The 21,034-nt window shown below is 34.0% G+C and overlaps 1 protein-coding gene across 1 annotated transcript in view; it reads right to left on the bottom strand.

Moving 5' to 3' along the window:
* Nucleotides 1-21,034, bottom strand: part of LOC106867946 (uncharacterized) — a 90,094-nt gene that overhangs the window by 23,958 nt on the left and 45,102 nt on the right. The window lies entirely within an intron of this gene.

Below are 21,034 nucleotides of genomic sequence, written 5' to 3'. Positions count from 1 at the left end.
GCGTATAACATCGCGGTATTCATACTTAAAGAGTAATAACCCCATTGTTAGGGAAGTAAAATGACTACAACTCATGTTTGAAAGTTGGAGGTTCACATAGTTTCTGAAAGTAGGTCTCTTGTCTATGCTACTTTCCTCCAGTCTTAAATATTCTTTTCGACCATAAGGCATCATTAGGCTTGATAACGTGTGACGATGAAATCTGCTGAACGCTGTAAGTTCATCGCAGAAAAATATTCGTTCCTTTTACTAACGCTATACAAAAGTGAATATGAGTCGAATCTGCATGACCCACACTCAAATGTCCCTAAATCCTGTTTTCCAAGATATTCATGCAAATATAATAGCATTTATAAATTTCTGCGCAAGACAAATTTTAAGAAACTTTAATGAAGCACTCAAAAACAAACCTTGTAAACAACATAGAAATTTAAAATTCAATAAAAGCTATTAACGGTGTAATGAACCTCGTTATGGGTCTAAAATATTTTTTCGCTATAACCAACTTTTACGACGTAATGAATTAGGAAACATTTTTACAACCATAACACAGTACACATATCTGATTTTATACACCGATAAAATTAAACTATAAACTCAAAGGGAAGCTTTCATAACATGTACAAAATAATACATCCAACACGAAGAAGAGGACAAATACAATATTTGTACAGTATATTTGTAGTATATCCATGACTTTGATTTTGACCCTTTTCTACCATTTGAGTAAGTTAAAAGTTTTAAGAAAATCTAAGATTCAAAAGCTCTGGTACCGGACGAATTTCATATACAATTATATATACAAATTATATATATTTACCTAAACGACGGAAAATTATAAACCTACACCCTAAACAGAGTATTGACTACATACAGCTACTCGTATCAACAATGTCATTACTTGTTAAGGTTATCTCAACAGATTTTCTATTAAAAATTATAGCCAGGACTGATTTTGTTAGGACGTTTCGATTTCGAGACGCCTGGTGTAAACAACAACAACAATGAAATCGAAGATGAAAAATGGGTAATGGGTGTATACAGGACACATTTCAGGAGTTTTTGCTCCTTCAGCACCACCCATCCAACCCATTAATCATGCACAAACTCATTGCTTAAATATCCACTAAATATAGCGGTGAAACGTTATTGGATATATCAATTTACATATTAAACACATTCGTGGAAGCTGGTATGTAAATATTTATAACTTGTAAGGACACGGTATTTAGTAATGCAACCATAATATATAAGTTGAGATAGATAGATAGATAGAGAGAGAGAGAGAGAGGGTGTGGGGGAGAGAAAACAGTAACATTCATCACATAATAGCGCGTGCGTTTGTCAAAATATGGAAACCAACAAAAAAATATGACGTATCAAAATCTGCTAATTATTTATCATATTACAACATCGCGTCGTCCATTTTTGTGTGCAAATGTTATGGTCATTACAACTATGTAAACAAAGGAGAACTTAAACGTTACCTAATACAATTGATAAAAATTTATTATTATTATTATATTAAAAATTACTAAAGCTACAATCACCACAAATCAATACGTTTACTTCTAACATAGTTTAATAAATTATATTATAAAATAGCATCTACATATTCATGACAAACGTGCTTAATTGAATTTATAGCAATCACAATGATATTGTCACCTGTTCAGGAAACTTAATATACATTTTTACCATTTAATCTCTTTATATCAATATTGTATCTACTAAGCACTCTTTAATGCTTATATTTACAGATGGTAATGTAATAAAACGTAAAGTATCAACAGATTTAAAATTCAAGTAGTTATGATATATAATTAATCATTTATAATAATAATAATAATATTATATCCCATTGTAGTTTTTCGAATACCATAAACATGCAGGAGTACATAAAATCAGTTACCTTCCTCGTATATAAGATGAAGTATTAATACTTTATCATTGATATTTAATATAATATTTAATATTTATATGATTCCTACTAGGAATTATTTAATTCTAAACAGCTATAGAAGTACTAAACATGAAATGCCGACCGATTCTAAGTATTAACATGTTTAATATATAATTGATCTATTTATGAAAATAAAACTTCTAATGGTAGTTTTTGAGAGACACTTTACATGCATGAATACATGAAAAACCAGTCTCAATTCTCGTATTTAAGAGGCGCCACAAGGAAATAAGGATTTGGTACAACTCTTCAAGGCAGAGAAAACAGGAAGAATTACCAAGCAGCAGCCTTGCTTATAATTTTCCATCCACAGAAAAACTTTTTCTTGTCTTTTAGGTCCCAGATAAATTTGCTGAGGCTGGTACTAGAAGACTTTTTCCTATTGTTAAAGGTGTAAATATGGTTATATATTCGTCTCTTGATAAAATTTTGCGTTGCCTCTACGTAAAAGAAATTCTTATCTTCAGATTTTACTTTACATCTGTAAAGAACATTTTTTTGTTTACAATAACTTTTTTTTTTTAACAAACATTTACTGCTAACCTTGCAATTACAAAGTATATTTTCATCGCTACTCGTATTATTATTCCGTTTTATATCATTACCTTCAGTATTATTGCTATTTGCTATATTACCTACACTCAAGAGGTTGAGATGGAATTTAATTTGGGTTGTTTCCCCTTGTACACTAGACAATTCAAGTACACATTTCCTACTACCATTTATTCTAAGGGCATTACCTTTGTTGCATTTTCTACGGTTACAATTATTATAAAAAATAGGTAATTTTTTTCGTTAGTTGAAAAAATGATCTAGAACAAATTATTTGATACAAGAAGGCAACTTTAAGAAGTTTAAGGTTAATGATATAATAATATCTATTCTCTTTTGTAAAGTGTTTAGTAAAAAGTTTGTATAAGGCTCCAACTAAATTATTCTTAATTTGCTCAGCGAATGGAATTATAAATCAAATAATATCGTTCTTATTTAGAGATGCATTATGATTTTCAAATTTTCGAATGTTATTAAATGTATATGGGTTATGTTTTTGACGCATAGTCCTAATCCTATGAAGATAATTAGAAGAACGTAGTAATACATTGGTTGTCATATTTTGTATATTCTTTTCCTCATTTGTACATTTAACCTTTGAAAATTTTAGATTAAATTAATTTAATTTCTTTAATTGAACTAACTGGGTATTGAAACGGCTATAGGGATCAAAATTTCATTTCATATTGGTTGGAATATCTTTTGAATAAATTGATGTCCATACGTCAATTTCTCCATTTTCTTCATTTTCTCATGCACACACACACACACGCACGCACCCCCACACGATGAAATTAAAATCAGGAGAACAGATATTTACACATCCAAATTTTACATTACAGTTAATCGCGTCTTTCTTCGTCAAGACCTACGTTTCCACTGCTAGTCAGTGCACAGTGTGATTGCGCAAAACAAACTATGCCTGCTAGAATTAAACTGCAAAGTTAAAGACGCTGTCTACAGATCTAAAGTAATTTTAAATGAACTCATGTATTTCTACATAGGTTCTAGCGAGACCTTTAGTAAACGTACAATAATTAATCACGAACTATCGTTTAAGGATAAAAATAAGAAAAATAATACGAGTTTAAGTAAATTAATTTGGTCGCTAAAAGATAATAATGAAGCATACACAATTAGCTGGGAGATAATTAGTAGAGCTAAACCATATTGTTGAAGGAGCAAACGTTGTGAATTGTGTGTAGAAGAAATTTACCAAATTCTTACCTCAAAATTTAAATTGATAAACCATAGACAGGAAAGCGCAGTAAGTTGTGTACAACATTTGAAATATACCTTTAAGAGGTTTAAATAATTGCACGATATGACCTACTAAAATTAGAATTAGAATTAAGTAAATTATAACAAATAATCAACTTAAATGTAAACTCCTACATAAATTAAACTGAAAAAAATTTAGAGTTGAAAACGAAGTTTAAGTTGAATAAAATTAACTACAAGGAAAATATTAAATTAAATTATTTTTTCAAAATAACAAGAAAATAGACCTAATAATAATATTAATATTAACAACCCAAAAAATAATTTAACACATTTGAAAAAAAAAAGAATACTATTCTACATAGGTGGAATAGAAAGCTAGAATATGAATTAAGAACCATAGGAAAATTCTTGAGCATTGACCTAATTTAAGACTGGAGGTAGCAATAAATTTTGAAGTGGCCAGGGTAATATAAAGTTCACGAAATGTTCGACTCTTTTTAGTAACGCTAACGCCACATTAGAGAATAATTTTGGTCAAGCTTACGGTATCCAATCTATAAAGTAAATCATGATGAAGTTGCTCCGATAGTTAACAATAAGATGCACATATAACAGTGTGCACCGGCTTGCAGCGGAAATGTTTCTTAGGTCTTGACGAAGGAAGATGTGATTAACTGTTAAATAAAACTTGGATGTGTAAATCTGTTTTCCTGATTTTAATTTTACTATTTTTCTCTACGGACACTATGCAGCCTTATAGGGACATTTGGATTTACCAAATGATGATTAACCAAGTATAGTAAATTTTAACTAATTGGAGTTTATCTGCATTCACTGTGGTTAGCCAGCATTGATAGCCGATAAGAGCGAACACCGTATCTGCTAGCATTATATATCCCTCTTAACCACTTGGGAAATTTACGTTTGTATATATATATATATATATATATATATATATATTACATGGCTGATGATATTTTCAACCGAGGCTTTACAAGTGCTTCATTTCTATGTATGTACATATATTTCAACTATTGCTAACATTTATCAATGATTTCTCTTATTGTTTTGATGCGCCATTTTCTATCATTAATAAGACTGTCTGTATTTTGTACGATATGGTATGCTGGTAGACAAAATTAAAGGAGAGGAGGTAAGGTGTTATAAGTCCAAAAACTGTTTCTGGCAGCCGAGAGATCCGTCATAATATTGGTAGATGTAGTTCACCAAAATATGCAGCCAGTAATGCAAACAAATAAACATTGGTAAATCGAGCCTCTGTCATCAGGGTAGAAAATTTTCTTACATTTCAGATCCTCTACATCTGAAATGCAAAATTTTTTTCTACTCTGATGACAGAGGCTCGATTTACCAATGTTTATTTGTTTGCATTACTGGCTGCATATTTCGGTGCACTCCATCTACCAACATTATGGTAGATCTCTGAGCTCCCAGAAACAACTGATGGCTTATAACACGTTGCCTCCTCCCCTTTAATTCTCTCTGTCGTTTGTACTCTGTGTAAGTCTCATCTATTAATATATAAATATTTATATATAAATATTTATATATTTATACTTAAACATTCATCGTCTGAAAATCTCCAGTCTTTGAGTCCTTTCTGTTTTATGTACACACACACACTCATGCACACACACATGTATATATGTATTCGTGCGTGTATATATATATATATATATATATATATATATATATATATATGTGTGTGTGTGTGTGTGTGTGTGTGTGTGTGTGTGTGTGTGTGTGTGTGTGTGTTGTATATCAAATCCAAGTTGTTATATTTAATTTGTGTATCCGCATGATTGCCTCCATGTCTGTTCACCTGGGTTCTTCTCATAGCCACACTTTACTCCGAGGAGTTGGTCCCTCGTAAAGACATTGGAGTTTAAGCTCGAGTCATTTGAGTGCTACAAAGTGTTTTCTATACCGAGAGTCTCTGGATCTCATCTGTTCACTATATATATATATATATTCCTCTATTCAATCATCTCACATCGTCAGTGATGAAGAAATATCCTTAATATCCCAGAAACAGCTGTAAGATATAAATGTCCTGAAAATTCTACACAGCCTTGGCTTTGTTGTCTAATTTTATTTAACACACACACACAGACACACACACATGTACATTTAAGCGTGTATGCTTTTATATATATATATATATATATATATATATATATATATATATATATATATATATATATATATATATATATATATATATATATATATATATATATATATATGTATGTATAAGAAATTAGTGCAGACATGCCAAGTTGTTCAATTGGACTAAACGATTGTGAGGTCCCGGGTTCTATGTCACTGATATCCTCGACTGAAGGCTTGTGAATGAAATCAGGAAGACGGAAACTGTTTGGAAGTCCGTTAGATGAGTAACACCTATAATACAAGTCTTAGTCCTATATTATGTCGTTGGTTTTACCCGAGTACTACGTTAGTGGTACCTACGTCTGTGAAATACTCACCTACTTGCGTCATAATTTAATGAGTAGTTAATTTAGTTAATAGAACAACGAAATTCTAAACGTCAAAACCGACAGGTGGATCCATCATCATAATCATCATATAACTAGTTGTATGATTGAAATGGAAATCAAAATGGGCGTTGAAAAAGACATCAGTGTTCTGTTGATTTGCTCTTACTATAAGTACGTTGAGGTAATGCAGTAAATGTGTCAAGCTATTGATTATTTTATATCAAACAGGCAAACATGTTTTATAGAGATGACTATCAGAATGATATTAAGTTACTGAAACGTTGTAAATATAAGGAATATTATAAATTACTTATGGGTAGGTTTCAGTAACATAATATCATTGTCTCATTCGTCTCTGTAATGTACGTTTGCTTGTTTGATATAGAATAAATCATCAATAATTAGCCTTGTAATCTATCTTTCCACCATATGTATTTTTCAGACAAGGACAGCCAGAATTAGATACAACTTTTTAAAAAAATTATTGTTAAGAACACATTAAATATAAACGAATTAACATAAAATTCCATAAATCTGATATAAAAACGAAGGAAATCAGTTGGATTCATGCAAAGTTAAAAATATTTTGACATGACTTGCAAATTAATAGAAACAATTCATTGTGGCATATGAGTATTCAAAGCAAAAGAGTCGTAACATTATCTTTAAACATCAGAATTTAATTATCAAGAAATATGATGCTTCCAGCGGCATAAACGATTTAACCAGTTATGAAGAATTTTTTTCTCTTTCAATCTTTAAGAACTACATCTGAGAAAATAATTCGAACCCTGGCATTTGAAATGAGAAATCAGCGCCTGGAAAACAAAACGAAACAGAAAAAAAACAATAACGTTTATACATATAAATATAGCTCGATATGCAGTGTTGCCAACTTAAAAATCACAATTTTATGCTAAATTTCAGGAGAAAAAATACAAAACAAAAAATGCTAAAAAATGCTAAATAAGAAAAAAGAAAATGCTAAAGACTAATTATATCAAAAAGTTTAATTTTTATTTACATTTTTATTTACTTTTTTTAATTATATTCAGCATTGAGAAATAATTTCTTGAATTTCACTGATTTGATTACTTTCAGCTGCAGTGCCTAGGTCTTGACTTCTGTATATATTCACAGTCCCAATCTTGTTAATTATGTGTTTTGGAATATCGAAGTTTTTGCAATATCTTTTCAGGCCATATTTTAGAGACAGTATTGATCTAAGCATAGAAAGATGCATTTTGTTTTTCAATTTTGATTTGATTACACCCATACTACTGAACAACCACTCACCTTCTGCATTTGAGTTTGGCAATGTCAATAGATTAATGGCAAAATTTGCAACATCTCTAAAAGAATTTCCTCCAGTAGCATCTTTATATTGCAAGACTTCCCGCCAGAATACGTCAGTATTAGACGTATTTGTCTATTTAACTACATGTATGCTATTAAACTTAATTTCAATTGAAGCAATTTTTTCTTCATTTAAATGCATTGCTTCTAAGACAGGTAAAATTGGCTCTTTGAAATGCTGCAAAATATTCTCAACTGAAAAACATTTGATATTCCTCAGTATATTAATATTTTCTGGCAAACGGTGCTTGAGCTCTTTATAAAGGCAGAGTAAAAATTGTTGTGCTCTTTTGCGAATATTATTTTCTTCGGTGGCTGTTACAGTCTTCTTGGTAATCATTTCTGCTATCTTTCTCTCAAATCTGTAGCCTAAATTTGGTTTAGGATCCAAAACGTTTTCAATAGAAGAATCAGGATCAAGAGGATCAATTCTACATGTTGGCAACACTATCATATTGGCAACAGATTTGATCAAATTTGAAAGATCTTCAAGTAATTTTGTTTTGTCGACAGTGTTTGATTCAAAGTTTATTCACTTCCTGAACATGTTTTAAAATTGGATGCAAAAATAAAAGGTAAAGTTCATTCCTAGAATCACAAAACATTTCATGTAACGTTAGTGCTGTAAAGCATTTTTCTTTTGTAGTTGTAGTTTGGAAGTGAGTTTGCAGTTCAAACTATTGGCTTAAAATTCTATTTACAGCTGGTTCTTTTGACAGCCACCTAGTTGTACAAGAATTCACAATCTTCAAAGGCTCTTTATCATTGATAGCAAAGTAAAGGTGTTTGTAGGCACTTTGTCTTGTTGAAGAATGAGAGAACCATTTATAGGTTTCGGATAGTAAAAATTCTAAATTTATGGGCAGGCATTCAGCATAAGTGTGGGATACTGCCAACTCTAAAGAATGACATACACATCTAAATAGAATTAATGATGGAACTTCTTTTAATTTCTGAAAAACACCATTGTTTACTCCTGTCATTGCTCTAGCGTTGTCAGTTCGTATACCCAGTAAATACTTTATATCTAATTTCTTTTTCGTTAAATCAGTTTTTAAGGCTTCTACAATTCCATCTGCATCACATGTTTCTAAAGATACCATACTGAGATATGTATGTACTACTTTTTTGTGAGTGACACTGTAATATATGATAACAATTCCTAACAACTTATTTATCAATATATCATTGGATTCATCTAATATGCTAAATTTTCTATCTCCTATATCAGAAATCAAATCGCCATCAAAATATGGAACTACAACATTTCTCACAATATTTGCACATTTTGTACGATGCAACTTCACTTTGGATATAATATCATTATCAGACATATTATTTTTACATAACTCTATTAAGTGATCACAGTTATTAAATGATGAGCGGCAACAAATAAACATTGCTAAATTTACTTCAAGCAGCATAGATGTCTTATCATTTTTGGCTTTAATAAAATTGCTAAGAAGAATCATTTGCTGTGGAGTTGATGCCTTGTTTCTTTGCTTCACAATAGCTTACTAAAAGGGAATATTTAGCCAACATATTAAATCTACAATATCTGTAATGTGCTTTAGATTGGTCACTAGGTACTTCACACAACCACTTAGTAAATGCTAGTATCTTAAGCCATTTCATTCGGACTTTTTGTTGGTACAACTTCCATTTTTTCTTTGTTCATTATAATGTAGTGGGAAGCAAGAAAATAAATTGAATGATTGATAATAATATAAAATTGAAAATACAACTTATCAGTTTGCTGCTAACAATTCTTTCATTCGCCGTTAACAATTCATATGTTTGCTGCTTACAAATTCTTGAGGTGAAGAATACTCATTCAGGATGCTGGGAGCCAACTTATAAATGGAAAAGTAAAATCTGCAGAAATCCTAAAACTGTGTTCTGATATAAACCTGGGAACATCATATTTCACTTCCAATCTTATATTTAATATCTATTGGTAAAACCACAAATATAACTACAATACTTGAAAAACAAAAGTAAGTAGAAATATAAAGGGGGAGACACCGCCAGCCCCGTACTTCTACAGAAGAGATATAATCAAAAAATCCAAAACAAGCATGGAAAAGCACAGACCTATTTTAAAACAGTCAAACTGAAAGTAAATCAGTCAACCTGTCATGATAAAAACTCATCACTACAGAATAAAGCATTGTTAGGACGAATTTCCATGCTTTCATTCTTTGCAAGATATTTACATTATTTTTAAAAGGTTTAATAAAAAATAACAACTAATTAATCAATAATGTATTCACCCTTATTGTTTACAACTTCTTCCCAGCGTTCAACAAGATTTTCAATACCTCGTTGGTAGAAATCACCTGATTTCGACTCGAAAAATTGATCCAACCAAGCTCTCAATTCTGCATCAGTATTAAACGATACTCCGCACATAGCTTTTGAAAGAGATCGAAAGAGATCGAAAGAGGTGGAAATCCGTTGGTGCCAAATCAGGAGAGTACGGCAGGTGTGGCAGCACTTCCCAGCCATGCGTTTGAATGGCTTCCTTGGTCATATTGGCGATATGAGGACGGGCGTTGTCGTGCAGCAGAAGAACTCCATGCAGCCGATTAGGTCTTTTCTCTTGAATAGCCGTGTTGAGTCGTTCCATATGTTGAGCATAGAGTTCCGCGTTAACCGTTTGGTTCCGTTCAAGTAATTCGTAATGGATAATCCCTTCCCAGTCCTACCATACGCACAACATCGTTTTACGTGGATGAAGATCTTGTTTCATGCACGGTGTCGCTTGTGTACCGGAGCTAAGCCATTCCTTACGCTGCTTCATATTGATGTACAGGCATTTGTCGTCGCCAGTAACGATTCGGTAAAGAAATTGTTGCTTGTATCCATGAGTTGAGCGGTGACGAGCAAGCAAACCAGCGGAGATTGTGGCTCGTTGATTTTTGTTGTTGTCACTTAAAGCATGCGGAACCCATGCTCCATACTTCTGAACCTTTCCCATCGAGTGAAGATGCTTCTCTATAGCAGTGTGGGAGCATTCCAATTTCTCTGCCAGTTCCCTTATCGTTTGACGAGAATTTTCGTGCAAAGTTGGTTTAATCGCTATTCATCGAACTGAACTGGACGGCCAGAACGAGGTGCGTCTTTGAGGTCAAAAATATCTATTTTTGAACTTGGAATACCAATCACGAGCAGTTCTTTCAGCTATGGCACCCTCTCCATACGCAGCACAAATATCGCGAGCAGCTTTTGCGGCCTTATTGTTGGCACTCCGTCGCTTACGAAGTCGAGGGTTCCAGTTGATCCGATCAAAGGAACAGCCTGCTCGTGAAATTAACGTGCAAGTGGCTGAGCACTCCACAGACTTAACGTAGTTCTCGGGGATATTCAGCGTAACACAGCGTGACAAGGCTGACCCTTTGAATTACAGGCACAATAGAAACAGGAAGTAAGAGTGAGAGGAAGTTGTGGTGAAAGAGTACAGCAAGGTTCGCCACCATCCCCTGCCGGAGCCTCGTGGAGCTTTAGGTGTTTTCGCTCAATAAACACTCACAACACCCGGCCTAGGAATCGAAACCGCGATCCTATGACCGCGAGTCCGCTCCCCTAACCATTGGGCCATTGCGACCTTATAACCTTGATTAAAAGCAAAATAAAGGAAGTGCCGAAAATGCTCGTTTTTCTTAACTTGACATTCCATTTTAATGATTTGAAAAACTGAAATTAACTCGAAAAAACTAAACAAAATAGATTCCAAAATGATTCAAAAATAGAATTCTCGAAAATAATAGATTCCAAAATTTAAAAACGCAATAAATTCCAAAATTTAAAAAAACGGCAGGAACTTAGTTGCCAACCCAATACTATTTCTCCTGCTAAATGCTAGATTCAAAGATTTTCTGCTAAATGCTGAAAAAAAATGCTAGATTTAGCATAAAATATGCTAAATTGGCAACCCTATGCCTAAATAAGTATTTCTTCGAAAGGAGAATCAATGCTAAAATCAAGATTTACAGGATTTCTCTTGGTTATATGCTCGATGTTCAGTTAAGATTTAAAAACAGATAATCTTTTGCTTATATTCAGCTCTTACAGAAATGAAGCTTCTGCGTGGGTTGAGTTCACCATCACCCTTCCATTCATGGTTTTAGCCATTATCATTTCGCAACATATCGTATGTGTTTTCGAGGAAATATAAATATTCGTCTGTCTTTACGTTCTAAGTTCAAATTCCGCCGAGGTTGACTTTGCCTTTCATCCTTTCGGAGTCGATAAACTAAGTACCAGTTGCGTACTGGGGTCGATCTAATCGACTGGCCCCCTACCACAAAATTTCGGGCCTCATTCCTAGAGTAGAAAATAAAATAAATTTTATAACATCCCACTTAACTTTCTCAATAATTTGAAAGAGTCGACTGTACTGAACCAGTACCGAAGAGTTTGAAAATCTTACTTTGTCATCGTAAAATCTGTGCTTCGTTTAAAGAAATTAACGTAATGCATAAATAGATACAATGCATAATTCAATAGGCCTGATTAATTCGTGAAAACTATGATAATTAAAAAAGACATAAATGTTCTGTTGGTTCATTCAAATCGTTTTGTACGTTGACATGATGTAATGCAAATTCTGCGTAGCCTATGCAAGGAACTCGACGCAATATTACAAGCTAACAAAAACTCGTTGATTATACAATATTCACGTTTTTTCCAACAAGGAGTTGTATTTGTACTTAATACTTGATTACAGTAAAGAAAACTGGTTTAGTAGAGGTTAGAGGTTGCAAGGATAGTGAAGGATAAAAAAATTGAACCATGTAGTTTCGACCCCCGCTGATGTAAAGTAAACAAAATTTTGCTATGGGAAATAAGTGAAAAAAACCCAATTGAATGAATTAAGTACTGAATGGCGCCACAAAGAATTTTTAATGAATTGAAATTTCTATGTTAGTTGAAGAAAGAAAAGAAAAAAGGTCGTGTTTTTCTCTTATTGAACCTCGTCAGCAAAGCATAGTGAAACATTAACCTGATTTACATAAAAAGGTCTTTACAAAGATGTTTAACAGCAATAATTCACCTTAACGGCAATAATTCAACTTAAACCAATTTATTAAGAGAAATATAAATTTGATTTATTGACGAAGTACATAAACAATCTTAATGAACTGAAATGCCTTGTTTAGCAGCAATAAGAAAAGGGGAAATAATTTCAAGAAACTAAAAAGTGAAAAGTTAAGATTAAATTTTAATTTTTATAAATTATCTTCTTTTTTCCTTTAAGAGACACCAAAGAATGCCACACATTTTTGATTTATTTCTGCAGCTAAGAGGGAAATTCAAATTCATTATGAATTTTTTTGCTACGTCATTCATGCAGATCACTCATGGCTAAAATTATTCGCATCCACTTTTCTATATGCAAAACCTACTGTCTACTGATCAATTGGATTTGTACTTTGTTTCCCTGACGGGATACAAAAAAAAAAGACAAAAAGAAAAAAAACGGAACATGTCCATTACCAACTAAAATCAAATTTAAGCACGAAGATTTTGCATTTTAAAATTGTGTCGTAATTTCTTGAAATTATTCCCCCTTTTCTTTATTAATCAATAACGATTGTCATTAGATTTTAGGTTCTTCTTTTTCTAAGAGGAAAATATCAATTCATTTAGAATTTCTACATTCAGTACATAACACCTTGATTATCTTAGCCTGATGTGTATCCCTGCTTCCCATTTTTACAGAAGAACATAAGATATAATAACCAATGATACGATTGGCGTCTTCATGCCGTACAACTAATGCAGACCAGTTTTGCGGAATCCCAACCCTTTTCTAGGCATGTACCTGTAGGATATGAGTTGGACATTGCAAGATAACGAACTTCTTATTAATTTTACAGTGATGTCGCTGCTTACTATGTGTAGCTATATACACTGAACCAATTTAGAGTTACCTTTCTGGGCGACAAAATCACTGAAGTATCGGTGAAAATGTCAAAACATTGGTATTCTCTGTTCCATTATTCACTACGTTTGTGCTTGTTTTTATATTTGTTGTGTTGCTATGTTTATTATACACTCATTAAACAGATATGAGAAATGATTGAATTCAACCCCACTAATATTACTTCGTAAACAACAAATAAAAACAATAACTGGGGTGTCAGAGCAACAGAGAACAACTACGGGAGAAAATCTCTTTAAATAGAATAGATATAGAAGTACGACTTCTAAAATTAAGAACAAAGATTAATGAAAACAAATAAAAAGAGAGCTACAAATGGAAGATTATAACAAAAAAGCAGAAGGGTTACACCTATTAAACATTTTGAACCCCTGGAAAGAAGACTGTGAAAATATAGAACTTGTGTACTCCGATGATGTGAGAGAGACAATAATTGGATTCTAACATTGTGGAGAGGAGTTTAAGAGACAATACAACTCAGAAAACCCTTTCATAAAGAAAATTTACGTAATACCAAAGGCTCAAAGCAAAACTGGACCATTTCAAAACAATTAGAAATAATAGGAATGGAAAGAAAACACTCAAAAATGATACACAAATCTATCTATATATATATATAAAATTGAGAATGTATGTGTGTGTGTGTGTGTGTGTGTGTGTGTGTGTGTGTGTGAATCCCTAAAACTCCAGAACTACACAACCAATTTCATTCAAATTTTACACATGTCTTACATAGGGTCCCGGTTGTGTTTTAGTAAAAAATTCTTGCATCCTTCCAGCCCACAGCAACATCATATCTCCTCCACTATTTAAGTATTACGTGTCAAAAGTGAAGCAAAAACACTCATGTCATTCGAATCGGAATCTCAAAAACATTGTTATTATTAAATTTATGCATTTCTAATCAATTTGTAGATATTTGCTATCGAGTTGCAGATTTTTAACAATGCATTTGGTGATTATTTGCTTTATTTCTCGGGCAAAATTTACAACTTAGAATAAAAGAATAAAATTATTATTTCATTCAAAAATTGATGAGCTTTGTTTTTAGTGATGACTTGAAATGGGAAATATTTTTTCTAACTGTGTTTGCTTGAAAAAACATACTTTTCTTTATATTAAGCAATTCATTATAATTACTTTTACGATGTGCCTAAATAAAAACCATCGTTATAGATCAGCATTTCTCAACCTTTTTCGCGATTTGGCTTCCCTTGGACATTGAAAAAATTTATTTCGGCTCCCCTGTGTTGATGAAAAATTTAATCCAGCTTCCCATGTATCTGAGATAGCCGGCCGGCCCATGACAAATCTGACAAAAGTGGGGACCCGCAGAATTACCAGCTTACGAACTGCATCTGAAAGTTGGCGCGCCAATCATACTGCTAAGGAATTTAGATGCTCCAAAAATGTGCAATGGTACGCGGATGATTATCAAAAAATTGTGCTCCCGAGTTCTGTAGGCAACAATCTTAAATGAACCGGCCGCAGGCTAAGACATGCTTATAACTCCCATGTCTCTTACCCACTCCGATACGACCTACAAGTTTAAACAGATGCAATTTCCCATCAAACTCCGCTTTCCCATGACAATCAACAAGGCGCAGGGACAATCAGTGCAAGCGGTTGGTTTGAATCTGACAGAGCAATTATTCTCAGACGCACAACTGTACGTTGGCTATCCCCATGGTCTTTCTATTTGTGCACCCGATGGAAGGACGAAGAATGTTGTCTACCAAGAGGCACTCCAATGGTAACAGCGCAACTTCAACTGCTCCAATTTCAACTCCGCAATTTTTTCATCGTCCTGCCAGCCCACGTAAGTCCAGTCTTGCCTTGCTCTCCTTACTAACTCACCATGACATTCTTTTTTTTCTACCAAGATCCGTCGACCAAACACCACTTCGTATCCACTTCTTCCTCTTTTTTATGTCTTCGTTTCTCTCTTCACGTCGTTCTCTGACCGGGTGAAACCGGGCTTAGCTGCTAGTAATCAATAATTCCAACAATTCAAATCTCTTGAAAACTACAAGAAACAACTACGTAATAGAAATCATTAGAACCACAGAAAGCATGGACATGAAATCCAAAATAAATTTTATGCACGCACGTTCGCACCAGTAATTACTTTGGACAAAATACCAATATTGAATAAGCAGCAAAAATTTACACTCACTCACTGAAAGTCCAACTTCCTTGAAATGAAAATATAATATCAAGAATTCTACCGAAAACTTATACTAGCCGAACCCTTTTAGAAAGAGAAATAATAATGACAATGAATCACTAGCAATGCGTAAAAGTAGATTCTGTCCGAAGAAAGACAAGAATAAATCCCTTGATACTTTCTGTGGACACTTTATTAATTTTTCTTTTCAACTAAAATAAAATAGTAGCTTAAAGTCAAATTTCTCTAAACAAGAATGAAAAAATCTAATTAATCTACAGAAAGACACTTAAATTAAAGTTAAAGAAGCCGATAAAGATAGTGTTCTTGCATTTAAAATGTTAGAAAACAATAACTATTATAAAAAATCTAGACAACGATGAACAAAGGTAATGAGAAATCTCCTGACTTTATTGAATAAATACGGTAAATGTTTGACATCTAAAGAGTTTGACTATACCAGCAACTTCAGCAGTAAAACCAGAAATTTCTATCATCTAGCAAAATAGAAAGAAAAAAAGGTTCTATGTAACGCTAGTATATCAAAATACTATCTGCAGATGATGGGTCACGCAGCCATTCATGTACCACTCACTGCTTTTCTGTCCGTAGCAAATCGACAACCTCGAAAAAGATGTTTGAGCGGTCTAAACAGCTGATAGTCAGACGTGACAAGATCTAGACTGTATGCAGGGTGTTCCAGCTACTCGAAACCCAATTTTTCAATGGTTTCAACCGTGTATGCAGCTGTATGTGGGCATGCATTGTAGTGTAACAAGAACACTTGCTTTGACACTAGACCTCGGGTTCTGGAGCGAATTGTTTGGTTTCAGTTTGTTGGCCAGCATTTCACTACAGCCTACTCTGCTGACTGTAGACTCCCTTTCCAGGTAATATTCCAGTATATTCTGCATCCCCCAAAACGGTTACTATCACTTTTTCTGCGGCGATTTTGGGTGTTTCCATTCCATACTTTGCCTTTTAGATTGTGGCTCAAAGTGATGGACCAAGATTTCATATGCTGTAACTATTCTCTCCAAAAGAGCCCCGCCCTCATCGTTGAAGCGGTCGAGTAAGCATTGACAGGTCTCAACACGATTGCACTTACGCGTGTCGGTAAGCTCTCTTCGGGATACATCTACATTGGGAGACTTTTACACTGGGGAGACTTCTAAGAGTTTAGCTGAGAGGCTACATAAACACGGACAAAAAAAAAAAAAAAGACACAGTCGTTGGTACTCTATCATCACACCAAAGATCAACATAGCGGCATGCTGAATCAAATTAGTATAGAAATGTTGTCTAAACACCCGAGAGATTCACCATTACAACAGATACACGAGTCTGTTCTCATAAATGACACAGTGTCACTAGTTGAATCTCTGAAATGAGATGAAAACGTTAAATAAATAATTATCCAAAATTATAAAAACTTTCTGTTTCTCAACACACACACACACACACACACACACACACACACACACACACACACACACACACACACACACACACACACACACACACATTCTCAGACATATGAGGACTGGGACATTGGGTACTATCTTCTATCCAAACAACAGATATTTTTTCCAATGTTGCCATGCTTTATCGTGATTAAATTGTTAAAGATCCGGTGATTATAAAGCCTCTGATTTTTTTTTCTTCGTTTCTAACGACGTGCTATTTGTAGTTTACAGTTGATGTAATAGCCTTTTTTTAAAGAAAAATCAACTTTTGGGACTCATAAATATCCAATTGTTACACACAGACATAAATATCCAATTCAGTAAAAATGACAAAAACAATATTGATTTATACTTTTACTTATAGCGAGGCATATCTTATTATTGAAGGAATAAAATTTAACTATAACGAATGAAACTGAAAAGCTTCAACAGAAACGACGAAACTGTATTTCTGCATAGGTAAAATACATAAAAAATATTAGAAATCAACTCAAACGCAATCGCTCTAAAGAGAAATTCTACAAGCCGACTAGTGAGAATTTTGAGACAACTCTACAAATACATACGCATGTATATGTGTGTATGTGTTTACACACAGACAGACAGACACACACACACGCATATACATATATACATACAGATATACATGTATATATATATATATATATATATATATATATATATATATATATATATATATATATATATATATATATATATATATATATATACATATATATGTATATATATATATACATACATACATACATACATACGTACATACATACATACATACATACATGTATTTATGTATGTATATATGAAATTTTGGGAATCATCTATCAAGGGCTGCTAAAAATTGTCTGGCGATCTTCGCAGTCACATTTCAGGCATGGTGTTAACAGGGTGGTGTTATTGCATTGTTCCACGCCCACCAGGGAGCGGTGCATCTTGAAGATGAAACAATTGATGTGGAATATAAATTTTGCTGGTACATTCCGTCTTCTCTTTTCACACACACACACACACACACACACACACACACACACACACACACACACACACACACACACACACACACACACATTTGACTTATACATAATACATATATATATATATATATATATATATATAGCAGCTTCCCGATAGATGCCTCCCGAAATTTCATAAATATCATTCGATATTTAATAGACATAATGTAAAAGTGTCACATGCAACCTCCTCTAACTTGTGCAACATATGCACAGAATAAATAATGTTAAACTTCGAAAGGCCTTGAAAAGCACCATCGCTGAAAGCTCAAATAATGAATTTACATTCAATCCTCGCATGACTGGCAATCAACAACTATTAACCACAGAAAATGATAGCCCTGAAACATCAGAACTAATTATATACCTATAACAATGAGCCTACAGAGTCTGCATATCAACAGCATGATGAATCTACAACCAATTATAACTGGAATGACAGGACAATCCCCATTGGATAATTTTTGCACGAATCGTAACATCGTCTATAAATGCACTGTGCACACAGAGGTGGGGTGGGGGGCCTTTATGTGTATGTTGGTGCCACCGCTGATTCTTTCAAGAATCGATACAGAAATCATGTTTTTAATTTTAGAAAACTGAATAAGTGATACATGACATTAGTGCGGATTTTCTATGGCAATTGAAAACCGACAAGATTAAGTATGAGATTTCATGGTCAGTTATAAAATATGCAAAACCCTACAACACATTCTAGGACCTGTGGATTGTGCTCTGAAGAATCCCTATCATCTTGATTTCTAGGGAAAAGGCCATTAAAAAATCAACTGAACGGATTACACGTTGTTTACATGCCATAAAAGTCACCTTGAAATATTACCACCGAACAACCATAATCCACATTGAACAGTGAACATCATGCTATCATTTCCATATATTGCTATGTGCCCATCGACAGGTGTGTGAGCTTTTGCCCATTTGCTGTTTATTGTTCTGTGCCTGTATGTCTCTGAGTAGTCTTGTGAGTGTGTGGATGTAAGTGCGAAGTTGACGTGTTTCTATATGCCTGTGTGCTGAGTGGAAGTCTATGGTGTGTACTGATGTTTACATGAGTATATCTGTGTACGAACGCTTGTATGTAGAATTATGTGAGTGTATAAATGTACTTGACTGCAGACATGTGAGACTATGGGTGTTAATGTACACTTGGATTTGTTTGTCCTGTCGTGTGTGTGTGTGTGTGTGTGTATGTATCTCTGTGAGTGCGTCTGTTCTATGGAGGCAGATTTGATGTGATCTTTGTATGTGTCTGGGTGGGTGAATTTTTATGCTCTGAAGGATGTATCCGTGTGTGCACGTGTGTTTCTGGATGTGTGTATAGCTGTGTACGTGTGTAATTGACTGACATACATACATGTGGTGGCGTGTACTGGCATGTGCCCACGTGCATAATTATTAATCTGCACGCCTATATGTTTTTGTATTAATTTAAAAGTATGAATGTGCACGTCTGATTGTCTGTGCGTCTGTCTAATTGTTAAAATCTCCCAATACAGCGAAACTCAAATGTAAACCTCCCGGCTTAAAACCTTATTATCTTATCTGAGAAATCTATGCATTGTGAGTTGCATCTGGTGTTATTGCATGGTTCCACGCCAACAAGGGAGCAGTGCTTCTTGAAGATGAAACAATTGTGGTAGCATAATTTTTTTTTTTGGTACATTCCATCTTCTCTTTTTATCTTTAATATATACATACTAGCAGCTAAACCCGGTTTCACCCGGTCTGTTTGGATGATGTGGCTGTGATTGTTTTCGGTTAGGCATAATCTATAACAACGTTTCTCAACCTGATCATTTCGGGTCCCGTTTCGATTGGAGCCCCCAGCTGTATGAAGAGTTTACCCCCTCCTGTCAGAAAATGGCTTCAGGAGTTGTGAAGAAAGAATTAGTACGTAGTCTGTTTGTAAGAGCAATTCTATTGGACGTCTGTCTAAGGCAAATCTGTGAATGAAAAATAAGTTCAGACTCCTACATGGCAGGTAGACCTGGTAGAAATAGCAGCCAAATCTCCCTCAAAACACCCTACTGTATTAATACGAAAATTCTGCGTATTATGTTAAGAAGTTGACGTTAAGAATTGCTTTAACAGAAAATGAAGCTGTAAGAATTAACGGGGAATTGTATGTAAGAATTAATAGCAGACGTATCCAATTTAAGAAAAGTGAAGAGAAAAGCTAAGTGAAGTATGGAATAAGTGAAAGACATGAAATGTCCGTTTGTGTGTGTATGTGTGTATTTTTGGTGGGATTTTTGCATTTAGCAGGAGTTGGCTTGTGTTTTATCTCTCGATCAATGGCCGGACAAGTGAAAAGGAAAGGCAATCTTTTGAAGTGGGCGTCGAATGAAGAGACATGAACAGTTTTATGACTGAACTTTTTTTGAAGTTGTGGTGAGAGGGGAGAATTGATGTGCGTGCGTATGTCTGTGTGTGTGTGAGTATGTATGTTTGATGGGGTGTGCGTGACAGAGAGAGAGTAATGTTGATGGTGTATGTGTATATGAGAGAGAGAGAGAGAGAGAGAAAAAGAAAGAGAGAGAGAGAGAGAGAGAAAAAGAGAGAGAGATAACTGAGATTTATCATTCAGTTTGTTTATTTATTATATGTATATATGTATGAATGGCTTCAGTGACACACACTCAGATACACGCACGCACGCAGGTTGTTTTAATCGATTTTCTCTGTAAGTATGGGGGCTAGGAAATAGAAAGCGCGTTCCAATCTATGCACCCGTCTCCACATGTGTGCCATTTTTCACGCGAATCCACCCAGCCGTTTGGTCGTG

Source organism: Octopus bimaculoides, chromosome 19, assembly GCF_046866305.1.
Source record: "Octopus bimaculoides isolate indiv1 chromosome 19, ASM4686630v1, whole genome shotgun sequence".
Taxonomy (NCBI): Eukaryota; Metazoa; Mollusca; class Cephalopoda; order Octopoda; family Octopodidae; genus Octopus; species Octopus bimaculoides.
The sequence above is the reverse complement of the archived record's forward strand: the minus strand, read 5'-3'. Positions and strand labels throughout refer to the sequence as shown.